The sequence below is a fragment of the Excalfactoria chinensis genome, chromosome 3, assembly GCF_039878825.1.
Source record: "Excalfactoria chinensis isolate bCotChi1 chromosome 3, bCotChi1.hap2, whole genome shotgun sequence".
NCBI lineage: Eukaryota > Metazoa > Chordata > Aves > Galliformes > Phasianidae > Excalfactoria > Excalfactoria chinensis.
Genome location: NC_092827.1, coordinates 93,923,374 through 93,942,743, shown reverse-complemented (window position 1 = coordinate 93,942,743; position 19,370 = coordinate 93,923,374). Strand labels below are relative to the sequence as shown.

The 19,370-nt window shown below is 37.6% G+C and overlaps 1 long non-coding RNA gene across 1 annotated transcript in view; it reads right to left on the bottom strand.

The window, feature by feature from the left end:
• The window catches only part of LOC140250556 (uncharacterized), a 60,442-nt gene extending 46,942 nt beyond the window's left edge, over positions 1–13,500 (bottom strand). Inside the window, exon 1 of the long non-coding RNA XR_011903205.1 lies at positions 13,408–13,500. This is a non-coding gene — a long non-coding RNA (uncharacterized lncRNA). The remainder of the gene's footprint in view (positions 1–13,407) is intronic.
• Positions 13,501–19,370: the final 5,870 nt, after the last annotated feature.

Below are 19,370 nucleotides of genomic sequence, written 5' to 3'. Positions count from 1 at the left end.
TCATCATTTGAATTCACATTATCTTAAGAGCTACAAAATCTAGAAATTATTTTACAAACAAGGCTTTGTTATAGTGAATAGCCTGGAAATTTTTTTTTTATGTTCCCTCACATACATCTCCTGTTGTGGTATCAATAACTAAATAGATCGAGTGCAACATGTCAGCAGATTAAGGAAGAATCAAATTTTATTTCTTAGACTACTTAGCCCACGTCTATTTCTGTTCTTGATTGCTTGTTCCGCTGTCCTAGTCCCAACAGTGACTTCCTCTGCTATCCATGTGGTGGTTCGTTGTATCTTCCCTAATGGGTAGCAGCTATTCATCATTTCTACGCTCTCATGAGATTTAGGGGTTATAGTTTTTTTAAAGTTGTTCTTTTTGTACTGTATGACAGTCAGAGATAAGATGTACATCCTCATCTTTTGGGTTCTGCTCTGCTCTCTCCAGAAAAGATTCTTAAAAACACACTCAGTTTAACTCATATTCCTTCGGGCTCCTCTCTCTGTCAATCTTCTTATCTCCAAGGCAAAAATCATCTTTTTTTTTTTTTTTTTTCCTTTTGTTCTGCATCAAATCCTTAAGTTCATCAGTGCTCTAGTTTCATCCTTTGAGTACCACTAAGACAACCCTTTTCTCCCTGCTAGCTGGCTCACTGGTACACCAAATGTTTCTCATCTTTCTTACCACTGTATGCCATTAAGCCTAACTCTCTCTCATATACCTTTCTGCTTTGTTTCCAAAACACCACTTCCAGAATCAGCTTTGCAAGGCATCAGCCTTCTGGTACTCCCAGTGGAGGCGGCAGCTGTGTCTTTCACTGTCTAAGAATAAAATTCATTATGCCGTGAGCAACTTGTTAGACAACTGAGTGACAGAATTATTGAAAGATTACATTTAAAAATTAGGTGAAGGTGTTACAAAGCTGAAAATAATATAATCCGCACACATTTTCAGAATTACAGATCTGTTTCTCAGCTGTGCTTGACATAGATACCTTGCAGCTGGTTAATGCATGAATGCAAGTTCTAATAAAGAAGATCTTGTTAAAAAGATATTATTTAAATAATTACAATACAATGTGCAAGAGGAATGCTGATTTCATCTAAGTTCAGTGGATAATCTTTGAAGCACCTCAGGAAACTTTACCCTAAAATGAGTCACATGAGTCACAAACATCTTAGGAATTGAAGAGGCATATTGTAGAGTTAAAGATAGTTCCATTTTTAACAATAAAAAAGTTTTTCCAAGTCCTTTTTGTATGATTCCCATTTAAGTAGAAATTCTGATCATTAGGAAAATACTTGCAGCGTGCAAAAAGACACAAAAACAGAGACTGCAGCAAATTTTGGGATAAAAGCCAAGCTTGCAATTTTTAGAGGCAGACTTCTAGCCAAGAGATCAGCCTGACCTTGTGTTATGAGACACGGCACTCAAAGACACTCTATTGGAGAGCCCAGAATTAATCCCTGGTACAGCAAAAGAATTTTCAAGCAAAGGATTACTCTTGAGAGAAGTTTACAGAAGAATGTCCTGACACTAATACAGTAGACAATATGATTTTTCTTTAAGCTCAAGAAGACTTTAGACACTAAAGAATTCAAAATTGGAAAGTTCATCTTATCCTCAGGGAAAAGCAAACAGAAATGCTGGAAGGGCTCACTGCTTTAAAATCACAGAGCAACCGGGGAAGAAAGAAACAACCAAATTTAAAAATGAACTCTTTTCTTTTAACCTTTTGTATGGAAGATAGTATTTGAAAGGCAGACAAATTTTTTTACTTTACTTATATGGATAACCATAACTGTAGGACGTATTCAATGCTGGTACACTGAATATGGTACAACCCTTCTCACTTGGTAAATATCCACTTAGCAGTTGCAGGAAACTTTCATCAGTTTGCCACTCAGTTGCTGGCAGTATCACATGCACTGCATAGAAGGGAGTAACATCTTTCCTACATACTAACTGATGTCTGTTTGGCCTTCTTCCATGAAACAGCACCATGTTAGTCCAATGGCACTCTTCTTCCAGAACAGGGAGATGTGCAATAGTGTGCTCCCAGAACCTCGTCTCCAATAAATATTTGCATAAACTCTGAAGTTCAGTGTTTGAACGCCATTCAGAAGTACTTGTCATTAATCAGAGCAGTTATGGATATCCAATACAAATATCTACTTCATCATCTCATAGGTATTATTCTTCTGACCTCAATATCTTCCTGTGTCTGGAAGTTCAACAGTTTAATCAAAAGTTGCATAGAAAAGCATTTACATTTATCAGTTCTGAATTTCCCAATTTAATGTAATCATGTTTGTTCTAATCTTCTGCTTTCTCAATCAATTGAACCCTTTGACTGAAGTTAAAAATGAAGTGATAAAAGAATTTGATATCAAACTGCATCAAGGCTGTACCCCAAATTGTGTACATTGCACTTTCCCTGGATAAGAATCTGAATTCAACATTAATTTACAGGCAAGAAAGCATTTTCTTCCATTTTGAACTCTAGTGAGGACCAGCTGCTACAATTACTGCAGAAATCAGACAATGAAAATTATTTCAAAAAGCATTCTTTTGTACAAAACTTCTTTGTCACCATGTATACTCACAGTTGTCAAACCCACAAGCTCCCATTTTCTCTCCTCAAAGGTTATTATAGATTTCTACTGGCTTGTGCACTGAGGAATTCAAGACTGTATTTTCAATTGATTCCAGCCCTGTGGCACTAAAAAACAAAAACCAAACAATGTAAAAGAAGTGCATTTTAAAAGACCCTTTCTGGGCCTTGTTTGTCCTGTTCATATATTTCGTCCATAAGTTATAAAATAACGTGAAACTCAAGAGGTAAAAAAAAATAATGTTTGTTTAAAAGCACAGATGAAAGGGAAGTTAAGCATTCTACAATTAAAGAAATGGAAAATGATGATGTTCCTCTCAACAGCTCGTGATGTCAGAGGAAACAGCCTTTACATTTCTTTGCTACAGTAGTAGGTTACTTGGCCCAGGCATAGTCCCCCTATGCTCTCAGAGTTCTCACGTCTGGAATAACATCCTTTCTTCATATATTTTTCTCTAATACAACAGAAGTTATTCTAAGAAAGAGAAAAAAAAAAAAATCAATAGTTATTTGCTCTGCATCCAAAATGAGGTCGGAATAGAGTGCATTAAATAGGGCTTTCAGTGATAACGAAGTACTGACCAGGTGTAGGTTTTTTGAGCAGTATTCACGTCTGTGCTTTTAAATGGTCATGGGTCTTGGGGGAGAAAATACATAAATGATCTACTGACAAAATAATGCTTACCTTAGAAAACACTCATTCAGTATAACTGCATTTTCCATGGAAACGTATCAATGCCATTGAACAGTTTGACTGCAAAGGCAGTAAGACAGCCCAGAGCTTATCTGAACCTTGGTTTGATTTCAAATTTCTCAAAAGTCAAACAACGCTGATTTTGTTGTTGTTGTTTGCTGGTTCTCACTTTGCTTGCCCAGAAAGCCCTGCTGTCTTTCCAAGGAGCTTGCTAACTTTTTTTCAGCTTCATGTCCCCCCTGCTTTTCACAAGCATTTTATTCTTTTTCCTTCATGAATAAAGTTTCCAAAGATGTGTCATGTATTTATTGATATATTTCACTGTCAGGGAAATCCCCACTCTAGTCAGTTCTAACTATAAGCATTACATGGGCTTTAATGAAGGTTAAAATATCTTTCAAAGACAACTCCACCTAGTTTACTTTGCCAGAGGTTTGGCTTTTAGTTTAGTGTGCTTTAACTGGTCTGTACATACTCTGACACTCAAAACACATGCAGGACATTTGGCAAAAAGCCTATCTTGACAGGAAAGTCAGAATTTGATAGCTTGGCATTAATGCAGTTTCTCTTCTTCATAGTTGTACCAGAAAATGTGTCTGCCAGTAGTTTCCAACCAGTGCTGGGTTGAAACAGAGCAGTAAAGTACCTTTGTATCAGAAATGTATACATATATACACATATGTATATACATACACATCTATTTCCCATGTTTCAGATTCAGCAGCTTAGCAAATCAAAGACTTTACCTCCATTTTTTCTTTTCTTTTTCTTTCTTTCTTTTTTTTTTTTTTTTTTTTTTTTTTTTTTCAGCTTTTCTTTCTACTCCATCATGCCTGCACAGCAGGTAAGAGAGAGGAGTAAGAAATGGGAGAGAAGCAACTCTGCAGCCCCTAAGGTAAGTGCAGAAGGAGGGCAACAGCTCCCTGCAGCCCAGGAGAGGCCCACAGAGGAACAGATTGTCCTCCTGCAGCCCATGAGCACCAGAGCAGCCACAGAGGAGCCCACAGTGCAGCCCAAGGATACCCCTGCAGGAGCAGCCTCTTCAGAGAATGGGGAGTGAAGGAGTGATGTGGTTGTGCTTAGCTGTCTACCAGTGTTAAGCCATCACAGTGAGCCATCTCTGCTTTCTTCCTCCCTCACTCTGATACAACAGATAAATCAAAGCCAAATGAAACACCTTCCATTCTGAACCCACATTTTGTTCAGATTACAGTTACTTCCTCAAAAAAAGATTATACTGCTGGCTATTGGCAAATTAGGGTATTCTACCAGGTTACAGCAATCTGACTGTATGCGTATAGAATACAAACATCCCAAATACACAAGTTCCTCAGCAGGGCCATTCTTCATCTTAAAACAAAATGGTTCGATTACCTTTTCACCAGTCTTACTCACATTTTCACTGTGCCAATTTTTAAACTGATTTATCATCTTCCTCAAGTTTCAAATGGAGCTGTTTTGCACTTATTTTACTACAATGCGGTGACCTTAGCAGACTCTGTTCTTATCTACTGTCTTTATGACAAGCACAACTGAAGCAGTCTTAAGAGACAGAGCAGCCAAGGTGAGTTTCTGTATTTCTAACACAAATGAAATAGAAAAATAAACCTGGGTTAAGCTTTACAACTTTCATGGAACAATTTTATTATATCCTTTCTGTAGCTGCTAGTAAAAAAAGGATCCAAATACTGCTCTTTGGTTGCAGCAGAGTCTTAGAGCTCAAATTCATCATTACTGTACTGCTGTAAAGCTGATCAACTGCAAAGGTGCTGAGAGTTATGTGCAGATTCCTTAAAGAAATCCAGCTGTTTTAACTGGAGAAAAAGCATCGATAATTTATTTAAAGATAATTTATTAAAGTTATTTACTGAAAGTAATTCATTTTTCAGCTTAAATTCCCACTGACCTCATTATTCCCTTAGGATCTAACAGAAATGCCAAAAAAAAAGAAAAGGAATTTCAGTTTGCTGAGATGCTTTACTGAAAGGAAGGCAGGAAGGCAGGAAGGCAGGGGTGGGAAAATAAAACAGAGCTGATTTTGTGAAGTCTTAAATTAACATCATTCATTGCTTAGGCAGAAACATGGAAGAAACAAAGCTTCCTTCAGCAGTCAGAACACCTTAAGCCTGTTTAGGCAGAAGCTGCCATGAAGATATTTTCTCATAATCCAAACGTCTGTTCTACAATGAACCCCTGCAGGTGCTCACACAGTAGAGGGCCAGGACTAACAGCTAGGCCAGCTAGAAGAATAGCAGCCCTCCTCACCTTCAATGACAGTTTACATGATAAGTGGTCCAGGCAAATAATGAAATCTATAGTAAAATAAGTTCACTCAATTATTACAAAAAGAAATATGAAAAGATATACAGGCTCAAACTTGCCTGATGTCTGCTTACCAACCTAAATTCTTGAGCTATACTCTTCTGCTTAAGGACTTACTTACAGTGGATACAGGAGATAATATGTAGAACATGTCCTGATATTGCTTTCACATTCCAAAGATCCCACACCTCTTTTGATTCAGTTTCTCTACTAAAACTGAACTGAAACTGAAATAAAACATGAAACTATGTGGAAACAAACCCTTCTGACCTTTCTGTAGTTCATTTCACAGTGATGAACAACAGAGTTATCCAGTCAGAGAAATCACAGAATACAATACGGTATGAAGAAATTGATCCTGGCAGTGGTGGAATATCTCTATGTAAACTAAAAATTCACACACTGAGAATATTTTACAACAACAAATTTGCAACAAAAAAAGAACAGATTTGGGTTGGTCTGAAACTCTACGTATGGCCAACAAAATAATGTCTCACAAAGCATGCTAAAAGGCTTTCTGAAATTGTGCTGTTTGTCACATACATGACAAGTAATATAAACACGCTGCGTGCTTTTCCCCTTAGATTGATGGAATGTTTTGATAAAGGTATCGATATTGCACACATTCTCTCTCTTCACTGCCAGTGCATCAGCACACTACTGAGAGAACACTTTTACAGGCCACAATTTATCTACCAACAAACAACGCAAGAAACAGAATGGCTAAGTAGGCTTAAAAGATATAAAGTGCGCCATAAACCAACCTTAAGCAATCATTTCTTCTTAGATTAATGAAGACAATGGCACTACTGAATTAATGAAGGTGTTATGAAACACTTGTTTCATGTTCTGTTTTTTTCCTAGGACTCTAGTATGTCATTAGCTCCCTTCTTAGATTAAAAGTTCCATCTATGGAGGTGTTCATGGCCAGGTCAGATAGGGCCCTGGACAGCCTCGTCTGGTTGGAAGTGTCCCTGCCCATGGCATGAGTGTTGGAACTCAGTGATCTTTAAAGAGCCCAAAACATTCTATGATTCTAGGATACAAGCCAAATTTCAGGCAGCAAAGGGAAAAAATCCCCTGCAGCAGGAAGTAGAGGCTATGGCACACAGGTCACCTGGTTACTGCTCAAGGCAAGCTCACAGCAAAAAGGGATTGCTCATTCCTCAGAGAGAAAGCTTGCATTAACCAGCGTAAAGGCCTGTGATCTAAAATAAATGGAATCTCCCATTTTTCAAACATAGGAATGTAACCACATGAAAGAAGAGGTAGTATTTAGGAGTTAGAGTTAATTAAAGCAAAGGCTGGAAGTTACAGTCAGCTAAGAGAAAAGCAAAATAACAGACTAGGGAAAGCCCGGCCTTCAGCAGTGACTGCATCTATGTATTTATTAGAAGGTAGATTCATCCTTTTGGATTATAGGCATCTTTGGTTTCTTGCTTGCCAGTATTATTTCTAGCCTTCCAACATAATGCTTTCACAACGGCCAGCCCACCATCTAGCTCAGCAGAAGCCAGATCCATCCTGTTGGTTCTATCACCATCATTTAACTACATCAAAATGAACGTGTAATTCTTGTGGCTATTAAATCTCGACTTAGCCATGCAGATAGTAAACACTGTGATGTTTATGTGCAAAACGCACCCTTTTTCAATGGTATGTTTAAATCTCTTTGGAGATATTATTCAGAAGCCACGAAAAGCTCATAACGGCAACAAAATGGGACAAGAAGGATAAAGAATAGCAAGAAGGAAGCTCTTTTTACTCTGGTCTTGCTCAGGAACAAATTATTATACCAGATATCAAGTGAGTGGGATGAAGATCACCTGTCTAATTTTACATTCATTCTGGGTGTAGGTACAAAGATACTAAAGATAGTGCAAGTCAGAGAAACAAGCCTAAAATATTATTTTAATTAGCCCATATTTTAAGGATAGAATAGTTATGAACATACAGAATGTCCTTGAAGAACTTCGGTTTACTTATATTCCAAACTGAGCGATTTCAAATAATTGTAAAATGTTCATTGAATAATTTTTCTCTTGAAATGTCTCTTCTTTGTAATCTCTTGTTTCCAAGACATGCTGGATTAACATGAACATATTGGACCCTGACGTGGAAAACTGTTGAGGGGTTTCTTATAGCCACACTGCCCGCTCTGTGGCAGAATCTCTTCCATCTGTTCCCACACTAAATTCTAAATGTAGTTTAAGCACCCAAGTGAAACTGAGCTATCCATAACATTGAGAGTGCAGGGGTAGTTACTCCTGCCAGTGCAGAAATAAAGGAAATGAAGGTACAAATATAACAGCCTTTAAAGATGTCAGTGAATGGCATGATGTATTAGCAGAGAGAAGATCCATGAAATATTGCACAGCGGTACACTGATAAACCACTTCAGCTGCTTTTAGCCCTGTGAATATGCACTACTTCTTCTCTAGAATGGAAATCTGGGTATTAAAAAGAATAACTCCATCACATACAAAGTAGGTATGTGCGAACAATTCATTCAGGCAATTAAGAAAACCCAGGTGGCTCATGTTTTTTGGTTCCAAAACACCTTCTCATTTAGTGGTATAAATCAAGAGTAATTGCATTAAAAATTAAGAAATCAAACCAGTATGGGAAGAGATGCAGATCCATTTAAAGTTACGTAGAAAGCCAAATTTCACTCTCAAGAGAATTCCTAACACTTCAGTAGTAATTTCAATGTCAAAAGAGAAGGCACATTGATGCATAATACAATGTATTATAACAGACAGGTCTGACATACTTAGCTAAAAAAGCTTAGATTGCATTGTTAAAATTTAACCTATTTGCAGAGTTCTTATTTTTCAGTATTGATTAAAAACAAACTATCTTCACTGGAAATGTTCTTCATTTCCAAAGTTTGAGGTGCTTGCTCTAAGCTTTCTTATAAAAAATGAGAAATATAAATCATCATTTAATAAGACAAGCATACATTCTGTCAATAGCTAATATATTAATCAGGAAGATTCTTTTATAAACTTTAAGACAAAGTTTATAAAGATAGAATAAAAATAGCAGAAAAATGGTGTGTTGCAGTGAAGAACTTGCTCTATCAGTGTTGCTGTACTCTTTTTATCTGCCACAGTTTCCATGGAAATAAATAGGAGGCATTACTTTCAGAGCAGCCTACATAGTTAACAGAAATCTTGAGTTCATTCAGATATATGCAGAGAAATATGATCTACTCTGCCACATTTTTCTTCATAAGCATAGCCAGATCTCTTTTCAGTCACTCCCGTGTACCATAGAATTGGTGGTAGATTTCAGCTTTGGGTCAGGCACAAAGGGCAAAGATATAAACAAATCAGTCTTGTTGTCAGACCACAGGTAAATTTGTTCATGGTAAAATCCAAATTAGGCTGACGTTTCATTTGGTGTTCTTAATTTTTATGTCCCATCTTTATTATGAATTCTTTAATTCTCCACAGAAAGACTAAATTGCTACTAATGCAAAATCTGCCATCTTTAAGTCATACCCACAGCATCTAGGAGTCATGAGAATCACACCTCTTTTCTTGTGACTCATACCTGCAAGTTTGTGTCTACTGAATGAGAAACTTCTCATAACCTCAGAAAACCTTCTGAAAATGTGAGCACTTGGAGACTCACTTTGCCTAGGCATGGGAACAGGTTTTGCAAACTCTTCTGCCTTTCAGCTCTGCACATCCCCAGGCTGTGGCTGTCTGTCCTCAGGGTAGCTCTGCTATCACCCACTGTATAATCTGGGACCAGACTGCTATGAAAAGGTTTGTAAGAAACCTTGTTGGGTCTCCCACCCATCTCAGATCAGGAACCATATGTAAGCTCAGGTACTTGCCCTTGCTTGCACCTTGCTGAATGTGGCTCATTGACTTGCCTTCTTGGCCCAAGTGGTCCTGTGTCATTATTGTGGATTGAGGACCTAACCATTTGATTGACCCCAGCAGCCATTCCTGACCCTGCTCTGCTCTTCTTTGTCACATGCTGTGGGCCTGTCCCTTTGTCAAGGAGGACACTCCACCCATGCACAAACTTGTCATCGTTGCTTCCATCTTGTTTTCCCTTGCATACAGCAGCTCATTCCTTTAGTTTCTTGACTCCTGCTCTTCAGCTTCTCAGAAATGATGGTCACTTCCCACACCCTATTTAATCCAGCCTAAAAAACTTTAGACAACTGACAATGATATAATACACTCTATATCCAAGAAGATAGAATCATGGCTTATCTCTAGAAAGCGAAATAACAATGAGGAGATTTTTGGAACTCGTTAGCTCCGTATCAAGAAAATATGTAACTCTGATCCGAATTAACTCCACAATGGGCAAGACAATTGTACATTATTTCAGGTGTTTAATTCATGAGTGCAAATTCATGAGCAGAGTCTGTCTGACTGAACCCTGCTTGCCAGAATTATGCACTCTATGCTGGCTGCTGATAATTTTCTGGGGCAGATGAAAATAGCAGCTAGCAAAATCAAAGAAAAAAAAGCTTAGCCAGCATGGAAAGCAATCTCTTAATTAAGCAGGTTAATCTCTTTCTCCTATTTACATAAAGAAAGAAGATGGTAATCAAAATGTAGTTTTAACTCTGGAGAAAGAGAATGCCAGTGTCACCAGTTTCCCAAAGTACAGTCTGTAGATGACAATTACTGTTAAAAATTGAACTGCATCTGGTTTTCAGCAAAGTATACATACAGCATGTATGCCTGAAGCCTTTTATCTGTTGTTTTTTCATCTGCTATTTCTGTATGTAGCCTACTTACTCACATTTTGTCCTGTAAATAATGCATATCTTTCTATTTATTTTCATTTAGCTAGCTGAAGTGGGTTTTCTTGAATGTTGCAATAAAATTTAACACATTTTCATGATAATATTCTGCATCTACAGAAAGCTGTTAAGAATGGAGCTTTATTCCAGTTAAATCATCTTTAAAATAAATTTTATTAACAGGAAGGTAAAAAATATCTTTAAATTTTAATGACCCTAAACCATAGATGGTTAAGGGCAGTCTATAACAAGCACTGAAGAGACAGTGATGCTGAGGATTCAGATTCAACTTTTGCTTCCCTACTGACATCAGTATAATACCAAATACAATTGTAGCAATGGGAAAATGAAACTACAGAACAAATTTTAGGTTTTAAATCAAGCCCAAAGTGTTTAAAACACATGGTCATACATCAGAACTCCACACTCTGTTCCCAGCTCAGCTATTTATTCACCTGTAAAGAAATGCCCATTTTCCCTTGCTATCGATTTTCAATTAAATTTGCTTTCTTCATGTTTTTGTGGGAGCTTTTCTCAGCTACCAACTGATTGAGTGAAAGAAGACGTATACATGCAGCGTGGGGATATCTGTCTGGGACCTTACAGTTAGTCTGCACTGACTGTAGTACTGACCCATACAGCCATGAGGCAGAGGATGCTGAATGTGCTGAGCCCAAACAGAGGACGTCCACAAACTGAAATGTTCTTCAACTTAAAGTGAGTTTTTTTTTCAAGCAAGCTCTGCCTAATTTGTCTCACTCAGATTAGTTTGTTTGCTTTCTTGTTTGTTTCATTGTTGGTCTGAATTTAAACACATAAGAACCTCAGTCACAACAGGGCTGACAAACAACTACTTTGTTCCAGGTTCACATTTATTTCCTTGTCTTTCTTACAAAACAATTCTATGACTTGCACTTTAAATAAATAAATCAGCAAAACTTTGATTTCAAATGCCAACCTAAATGATATCCTCATCATTCAAACACAGGTTGCAACAGGCTGATGGCCTTTAGGAGACTAAATCTGTATAGTCTGAAAATTCTGTGTAATGATGTCTTAGAGGACTTCTTCTGGGCTACTTAGATTCAATTCAACTAAATATGATCCTCATGGCCATATTGTTTTCATAAAGGAAACACTTTACAAATTTTCAGGAGAAATTTACATTCATTTTTATTTAGATTTCTCAGGTCTGATTTCAAAGCAGACCTTTGATCTTTTCCCCATAAGCACCAGTTTGTCTCAGAAAAGGGAGCGAGTGGGAATGAATTAAACTATATTATTAAATGGATTTCTGAGTTTCGTCCTCAGCATATATTTCATCACAAAGGACATCAGTAAGTCTTTAAATTCAAGTCTGAAAACAGTTTCAACAGTAATCAAGAATGAGATTCATAGGCCAAAAGGGAACCACACTCTTAGGTGCTTTGCTGAATGAGTGCCTTGGTCAAACTGGTAATTTCATACTGTTTTGAAGTACTTCAAATTTATTCTACACTGTGCTGAGGCTCTCAGATACTACTAAGATAATAATTACATTATACAGAGTACAAGAACAATAAAGTAGACCCTGACCAAAGTCCTGGCAGTCAAATTAAAGAAAAAAAGTAAAAATGACAAAGAAAATAGAGACTGAGAGTGAACAGAACTGCAGATTTCTAATTCTTAGATTACCAACAAAACCATACTGCATACACAGGCAAAATGTATTAGTTATTTCAAACGCTTACAGGTAGACACAACATGTAAAGAATGCTAACTGAGATTTCTTACAGTCTCCTACAGAATTCCATGAAGTCAGTATGGTCTCAACGCCCCTCCAAGAAACGCAAGCTTTTGAAACAATTCTGTTTCATCGCTACTTGAAAATAAAAAGATGAGTAACTTTCATTATGCCTTGATCAAGAGTATTTCAATTTCTTGGAAAAATCTTGAAAACAAAGAAAGCAGAGGATCCTAAAATATCATGTCAAACAATAAGTTAAATACACATGCTTAAATGTAGGTTTCAGTATCTTAAACATTTAAATATCTACTATATATTCATATGATAGGATATTTATCCAAGTTGAAAACCTGCAAATTCCCTTACTGCTAATTCTCAGAAATCAGCAATGGCAATAGCCTATGAGTTCAGAGCCACAGAGAATTAAGCTGCTCAACTAGGAAATCAAGTAGAATGCTCTTTCTACTCTAACACTGGTTTTTAGAGAGGAAAATGAGTTTGCCAAAGAGAGGAGACAAAAGAAAAGCTTTATCCAGTGAGTGCTTCATAGTTACTGACAGTGTCAGTCATTTACTTCTTGCCAGAAAAAAATGAATCACATCGAGTCATTCCAAGACAAACAGCATCCATTACTATCTGGCAGAAGAAATACACCAGTAAGACGCTCTTCATTACTTGTGGTGTTTAATAAGCACTGCAATATTAGTTCCAATCTTCTGGCCAAATTCCAGTTCAGGTAATTGCTTCCTGCCTCCCAAAACTCCCTGTGAAATTCACTTAGTTCAAATACTCTTCTGCCTGCTCTAAGCTGCCGATATACTATTAAACACAAGAATGGACTACTTTTGGTAAGTGGATTATACGAGTGAGCCAATGCCTCCAGTTCTTTCTCAGGCAGGAATTCACTAAATGCTGATACATGGTGAAAAACATAACTGAAATTTACAGTATTGTGTACTGGCATGCATGAAGCATTCTGCTGTCACTGGGCCTACCAGTAATTTTTTAATTAATTCTGAATTCATTGGATGTATACTTTAGTATGTTTTGCTGGTTTGCAGGTCTCAGCCAATAGGATCACACTCAAAATGCATTGTGCTATATATAAATGTACTCCATTGGGCTATCAATGGGTTGCATCATGAGCCCGGAGGCACAAACATACTAGGTTTTTAAAGGGTCTGACTAACTTTTATTTCTATCTTCTATATCACAAAAATAGGGAAAAACAGAATGTACAAAAACTGCCTGCTGCAAAAAAACAAATTCTTACCATCTCCGCTCTGATCTTTACCAGGAATTTCTGTCATCCCATTCTCTTGGAATATTGCACACACTGCCCTCAAGGTCAGTAGCACAACTCCACTGCAATTCCCTTTTAAATTAAAAAGAAATAAAGGAAGAATTAGGATTTTACCACAAGGATGTGGAGAGTATGTATCTCAATTAACTGGGAAAATTACTTGCATGGCCTAGAAGTCCGCATCTCTGATATTCATAATCCTTAAAGGGAACCCTAATGTGAATAGGTAAGCTTTAGTCAGCAAAAAGATACACAGTACCTCTCATTTCTTTCTCAAAACATTAACCTACATAATGTCATTCATTTCACCTGTTGGCTAAGTTTCAATACTTCCTCACGTATACATGAACGAATGCAGGACTCGTATCTAACAGAGACTCTTGTCACTTACTTTGACCTTTAGGTTGCAATTACAAGTTATTTTTCCCTTTTGCATATTTTGATTTTGAAGTGCTGTGTTGTTTAAGCATTTTAATTAAAATAATAATAATTATAATAATAATAAAAAATCTGGTGAAAAGAATTTAGTACAATTTTAAAATAATTTAACGTGCTGTACAGGTACCAGAATGTGTCTCTTCTATCAGCAAAGCAGAAGGGAAAAACAATATGTTGGAAACAAAATACTCTAAGTTCCAGTCTCATATTTGGTTAAGTCAAAGACATGAGCTTCATCCACGAACACCATCATGAATTTTTTATCTTTTCATTTCCTAGTTATCAATATGCAATTCCTTTTCTTTTTAGAATTTATTTTTCACATTTTCATTAGGTTCTCAATCCCTTTCTGAATTCCAATATTCAACTGCCATATACACCATACCTAAGGGCAACAAAGAGATTGCCTGAAACTTGCAGGCAACATACAACGGTGAGAAAATACAATTTCCTCTTGATGATGAACAGTCATCTGTGATAGTCTCTTGCTGAATGGGACTGGCATAGAAGCTTGTTTTTTCTACAGATTTAATGAAGAATCAAAGCCAAACTGAGTCCATGAGGACAAGGCAGCCCAATCAGCTCATCATTATATCAACTGTAGGACAGACTCCAAAAGCAGCACCAGAAGCCATCACAACAATTACTTCATTTGCCTGCAATTTCAGCCAAAGAATTAAATATTGCCTTACATCAGGGCTCTTGGATTTGCAACTAAATACAACAAAGCAGGACAAACAAAATCCTTTCTGAATAGAACTGTTCAAACATGTAGCACATAGAAAAACTAGAAACAGGCAAAAAAAAAAAAAAAAAAAAAAAAAAAAGCCACGTGCAGCTCTCTAGAAACTGAAGTATGTATGTCAGGCCAAGAGCTCAATTCTGCATTACCTTATGAAAAAAAGTCTGGAAGAACACATTCCTTTTATGCAGTTAATCTGTTACAATAGAAATTATTTTTCCTTCAGTAGAGAAGATGATCCACCCAGGAGGTCTGAATCTGCCCTGAAGTGCCAGAGTTCCTCTTAAAAACAGAAGGGTTGCTGCAGAGACCATACTGATTGACACTGGGCTGAACATGAGCCAGCAGTGTGCCCAGGTGGACAAGAAGGCCAATGGCATCCTGGCTTGCATCAAAAACATCAAGAACAGGGCAGTGATTGTCTCCCTGTACTCAGCTCTGGTGAGGCCGCACTTCGAGTACTGTGTCCGGTTTTGGGCCCCTCACTGCAAGAAAGACATTGAGGATCTGGAGCACGTTCAAAGAAAGGCAACAAAGCTGGTGACGGGTCTGGATCAAAGACTTTATGAGGAGCAGCTGAAGGAGCTGGGAATGTTCAGTCTGGAGAAGAGGAGGTTCAGGAGAGACCTTATTGCTCTCTGAAACTTCCTGAAGGGAGATTGTAGTGAGCAGGGGGTCGGCCTCTTCTCTCGTGTAACTGGTGATAGGACTAGAGGGAATAGGTTCAAGCTGTGCGAGGGGAGATTTAGGCCAGACATTAGGAAATACTACTTCTCTGAAAGAGTGGTCAGGCAGTGGAATGGGCTGCCCAGGGAGGTGATGTCACGGACCCTGGAGGTGTTCATGGAACATTTGGACATTGTGTTGAGGGATGTGGTTTAGTGAGAACTATTGGTGATGGGTGGATGGCTGGACTGGATGATCTTGTAAGTCTTTTCCAACCTTGGTGATTCTGTGTTGTTCACTAAGTTGTTTCTAAAGTAATTGCAAGGTGTAAGTACAGAATTACTTTTGAACTGTGCCCATTTGAAATCATACTATAATTAATTTTGTAAAAACATGCAAAACAAACAACAGCAACAAAGCTTTCCGTTAGAGAAGAAGATGGGCTTTGCAGACAAGGCAGCACACTCAGATTAACTAGGCACAATTAGATAGACTCTAACAGCACCATTACAATGACATCTGGCAAAATCATGTGATACTCTGAGCATTATTCCTCCTTTATGCAAACAAGAATCTCCAAAAAATCTTTTTTTTTTTTTTTTGTCATATTACTTTAGAATATAAACTCACTTTCAGAAACCCCTTATAATGTTTAGATGCATCGACTAACATAATGCTGCAATTGCTGTTGCTTGCCTGGTGCAGTACAAATAATAACCAGCTACTCTGTGTGCCAAACATCAGGAAAAAAGAAACAGATAAAATTAATACTTAAGCCCCTCGTTATGAATTTGTTTCAGAAGTAGCCTTGGGAAACAACATTCTTTCACTTCTCTTTCTGGTATATATTTTGGCATTGTAAATTCACATTCTTCCAATCAAAAGGTCATAGGAATACACCCAACAAAAAAGTAATTAAGAAGAAATTAAATTTTCCCATACACCTGAAGATTACAAACTTAAGAAGTAACTAACTTACTGTTCTGAATTGGACACTTTGGAACAAAAGACAATCACATTTCCTTCAGCGAGATCCAACAACTTCTACTTAAAGGCACAAGCCCTGTTGCACGAAGGACAACAATAGTTAGGGATCCATAAAGCCCTTCATGAATTGCTTTTAGTCAGAGTTCACCTGATTCACAGGTTTCAAACCTGAAGAATGAAAGAAAAAAGGGAGGGAAGGGATAAAAACAAAATGCAGGCAAAATTACAGGATTGCCAAACCACCAACTCATTATTTGGGCTTGCATAATCAAGACAGTCATAACTCCACACTTGAGCTGCAGCTTATCTTTGGCTCTGCTTTGCAGAAACTGCAAAAACATCCCAGGAAGAGGAAGATGCATTACTACACTGCGCAGATGTACTGCCCAAAAGTGCAGGAGTCCCTTTCCAGGAAAAAATGATTAAGGTTTTAGGGAGGGAAGGAGAGGCCTGTGCTTTTTGCCTTGGCTTTTTTTATTTATTGCTGTTTAGGTGCACCTACAGTACCCTTGGGTTAGTATGTTGCAGCTGGAATCAACTCTGAAAAGTGCTATGATAAGCTATATTGAATATAAACCAACCGCAAGATTGGGAGATATTGCAAATCTTTCTCTGATAACAGAATCTAGGGAAAATTTACTCTGGATGGATATATCAGGTTAGATATTAGGAAGAATTTCTCAGAAAGAGTGGTGATGCATTGGTACAGGCTGCCCAGGAAGGTGGTGGAGTCACTGTCCATGGAGGCATTTAAGAACAGTGGAGATGTGGCACTGAGGGATGTGGTTAGTGGGCATGGTGGGGATGGATCAAAGGTTGGACACGATGGTCTTAGAGATCTTTTCAAACCTTAATGATTCGTTGTTTATTCCCATACATCCATTTAAAAGAAAATGAAAACTTTGTTAGTAGAAGCATTAATTTTTACTAGAACTAACACAAGTAAAGGACATCAAGAAACCTCTTTGAAGACTGGAAGCAATACCACATGGTATGTTATTACTTTCCTTTTGTTACTTGTGGGTATGCTGTTACAAATCAGACTTGATGCAATGTGACATGCCAGAACAGTGTGACTGAGTGCAGTATGCAGTGTGACAGGAATCCCTACACGTAACATTTCTAGCTTTCTCTGATGCTGGACTTGCTGTTTTATGGAAGGTTTAGAAAGTGTGGGAACTGCTTGTTTTGTTTTCAGCCTTTTGTACCATGCTACACAGGGCAGCATGATGAAAAAGCATTCTGCAAATGTACTGGATAAATTACTATGCATGCATTTCAAGAGAAGGTTTCAGGGCTTTTCCATATCTTAAATAACAAAACCATGTAAGACCAAATACTTTCCTTTTTATTATTAATACACTTTAAAAATTCTATTAAAGTGCATATAAGCAAGCAAATAATGTTGGATATTGATCGACAAGCTAGGCAGATGTTAAAGGATATTGACTGACTACAGATGCCTTGCTGTAATGGAGTTCTCTCTCATAACTTGCATCAGGAATAATATGCAATGCTTATCCTCAAAGAAAGATACTCAGTCTCCATTATAAAAACAAGGTTTTCAAAGCAGGCTTGCCATTGAATACTCAAGATTTACAAGAATAAAAAAATATATACCGATTTTACATATCAATAGGTCACTTAAAAGGCATGATATTATAACTTGAGAAAAGAACAGGTGAATAAGATGAGCAGAGAGCACTCCAAGTTGGTGGACTCACAAGCAGTACAGAACTGCACAGGCACCACTGAACTGCACAGCTGTCAAAGCAAGTGCTTTGGAGCATGGAGATGGCTAGTGCACTCCACTACATTAAAAATACTTCAAAAGAGAGGAAAACAGTCAGTTACTCCTGGTTGTTATAAGACTAACCCTACTGCAAATCAACCTGCACAGAGTGGAGGAAGATTCTGATTCATAGCCAAAACAAGGACACAGAAGAAGAGTATGACCTTCCCCACCTATTTTCTCCTTCTTCCTTGTCTTTTTTCTGAAAATGAAACTCTCTAGCTATTCACTTAAAGACTGTTTTTCTTGCTGAGTCAAGAAATCACCACATGTGACTCTCATAACTCCAAGTACCAACAGTTTTGACTGTGTTAAGAGCTACAGATTGTACCTTCCAAGCTGTACAAGGTCAGGAAATGCTTTTGTGAACATATTCTTACCGTAAGGCGTACACAACACACAAGAAACCAAGAAGAGCAACCACCTACTAGGTACCAATCTGGTCAGATGCACCCATCTCCCAGATACACACACAACTGACAGTTATGCAGCCTTCTCCAAAATACACAGCCTGGTGCAAAATGTAGCAGTGCTGTCATTGCCTACCCCTGTGGCTGGAAAAAGAATGTCTAGGAAGCCTTTCTGAACAACATATGCCTGCAGAAGTGGCATTTGTAAAATAACTAAACATACACCAAAAAAAAGTGTTAGATTTTGCATCATGCTAAACAGCGCTCAATAATCATGCCATTAGCAATGCAACATGAAGCCTCAGCCTGTAGCCTAAAACATTTCTTTACCTTATCTATCAAAAAAAAAACCCCTAAACCAATAAAGTAAATGCAGTAAAAATAGTGACATATATAATTGTCCAAAAATCCAGAATCTGAAATATTCAAAAGCACAGTACCTATACTGCTAGAGAGAAAGAACAACAGCAAAACCCTCATCTCAGACATTCAGCAATTCAACATTGATCATACAGAAATCAGGGAGAGGGAACTGGCCTTGAAAACAAAGACCTACCTCTTAGCATTGATATTACTGAATTTCTATTTCATCTTTCAAAGCCAAATATCTGGTAACTTGTGACACATATGAATTGAGAATATCAGTATAAGTTCCTCATTCTGTTTTGTCACTGAAAGAGCAAACCAGCTATCTAGGACATGCGTAACCTTTCTTTACTGGTCGCAAAGGCTTCATCCAAAAATATCCTCTTAACCAAAGTAAAACACCTCTAGGATATTATATGAGAATATAAGCTCTGATAAGAACTGTAACGGCCATAAATCAGCACAGGATATCCTATGCATTATCACAAGGCTACGTCTACTACAGACATTCAAAATCAAAAGATTTTCAACA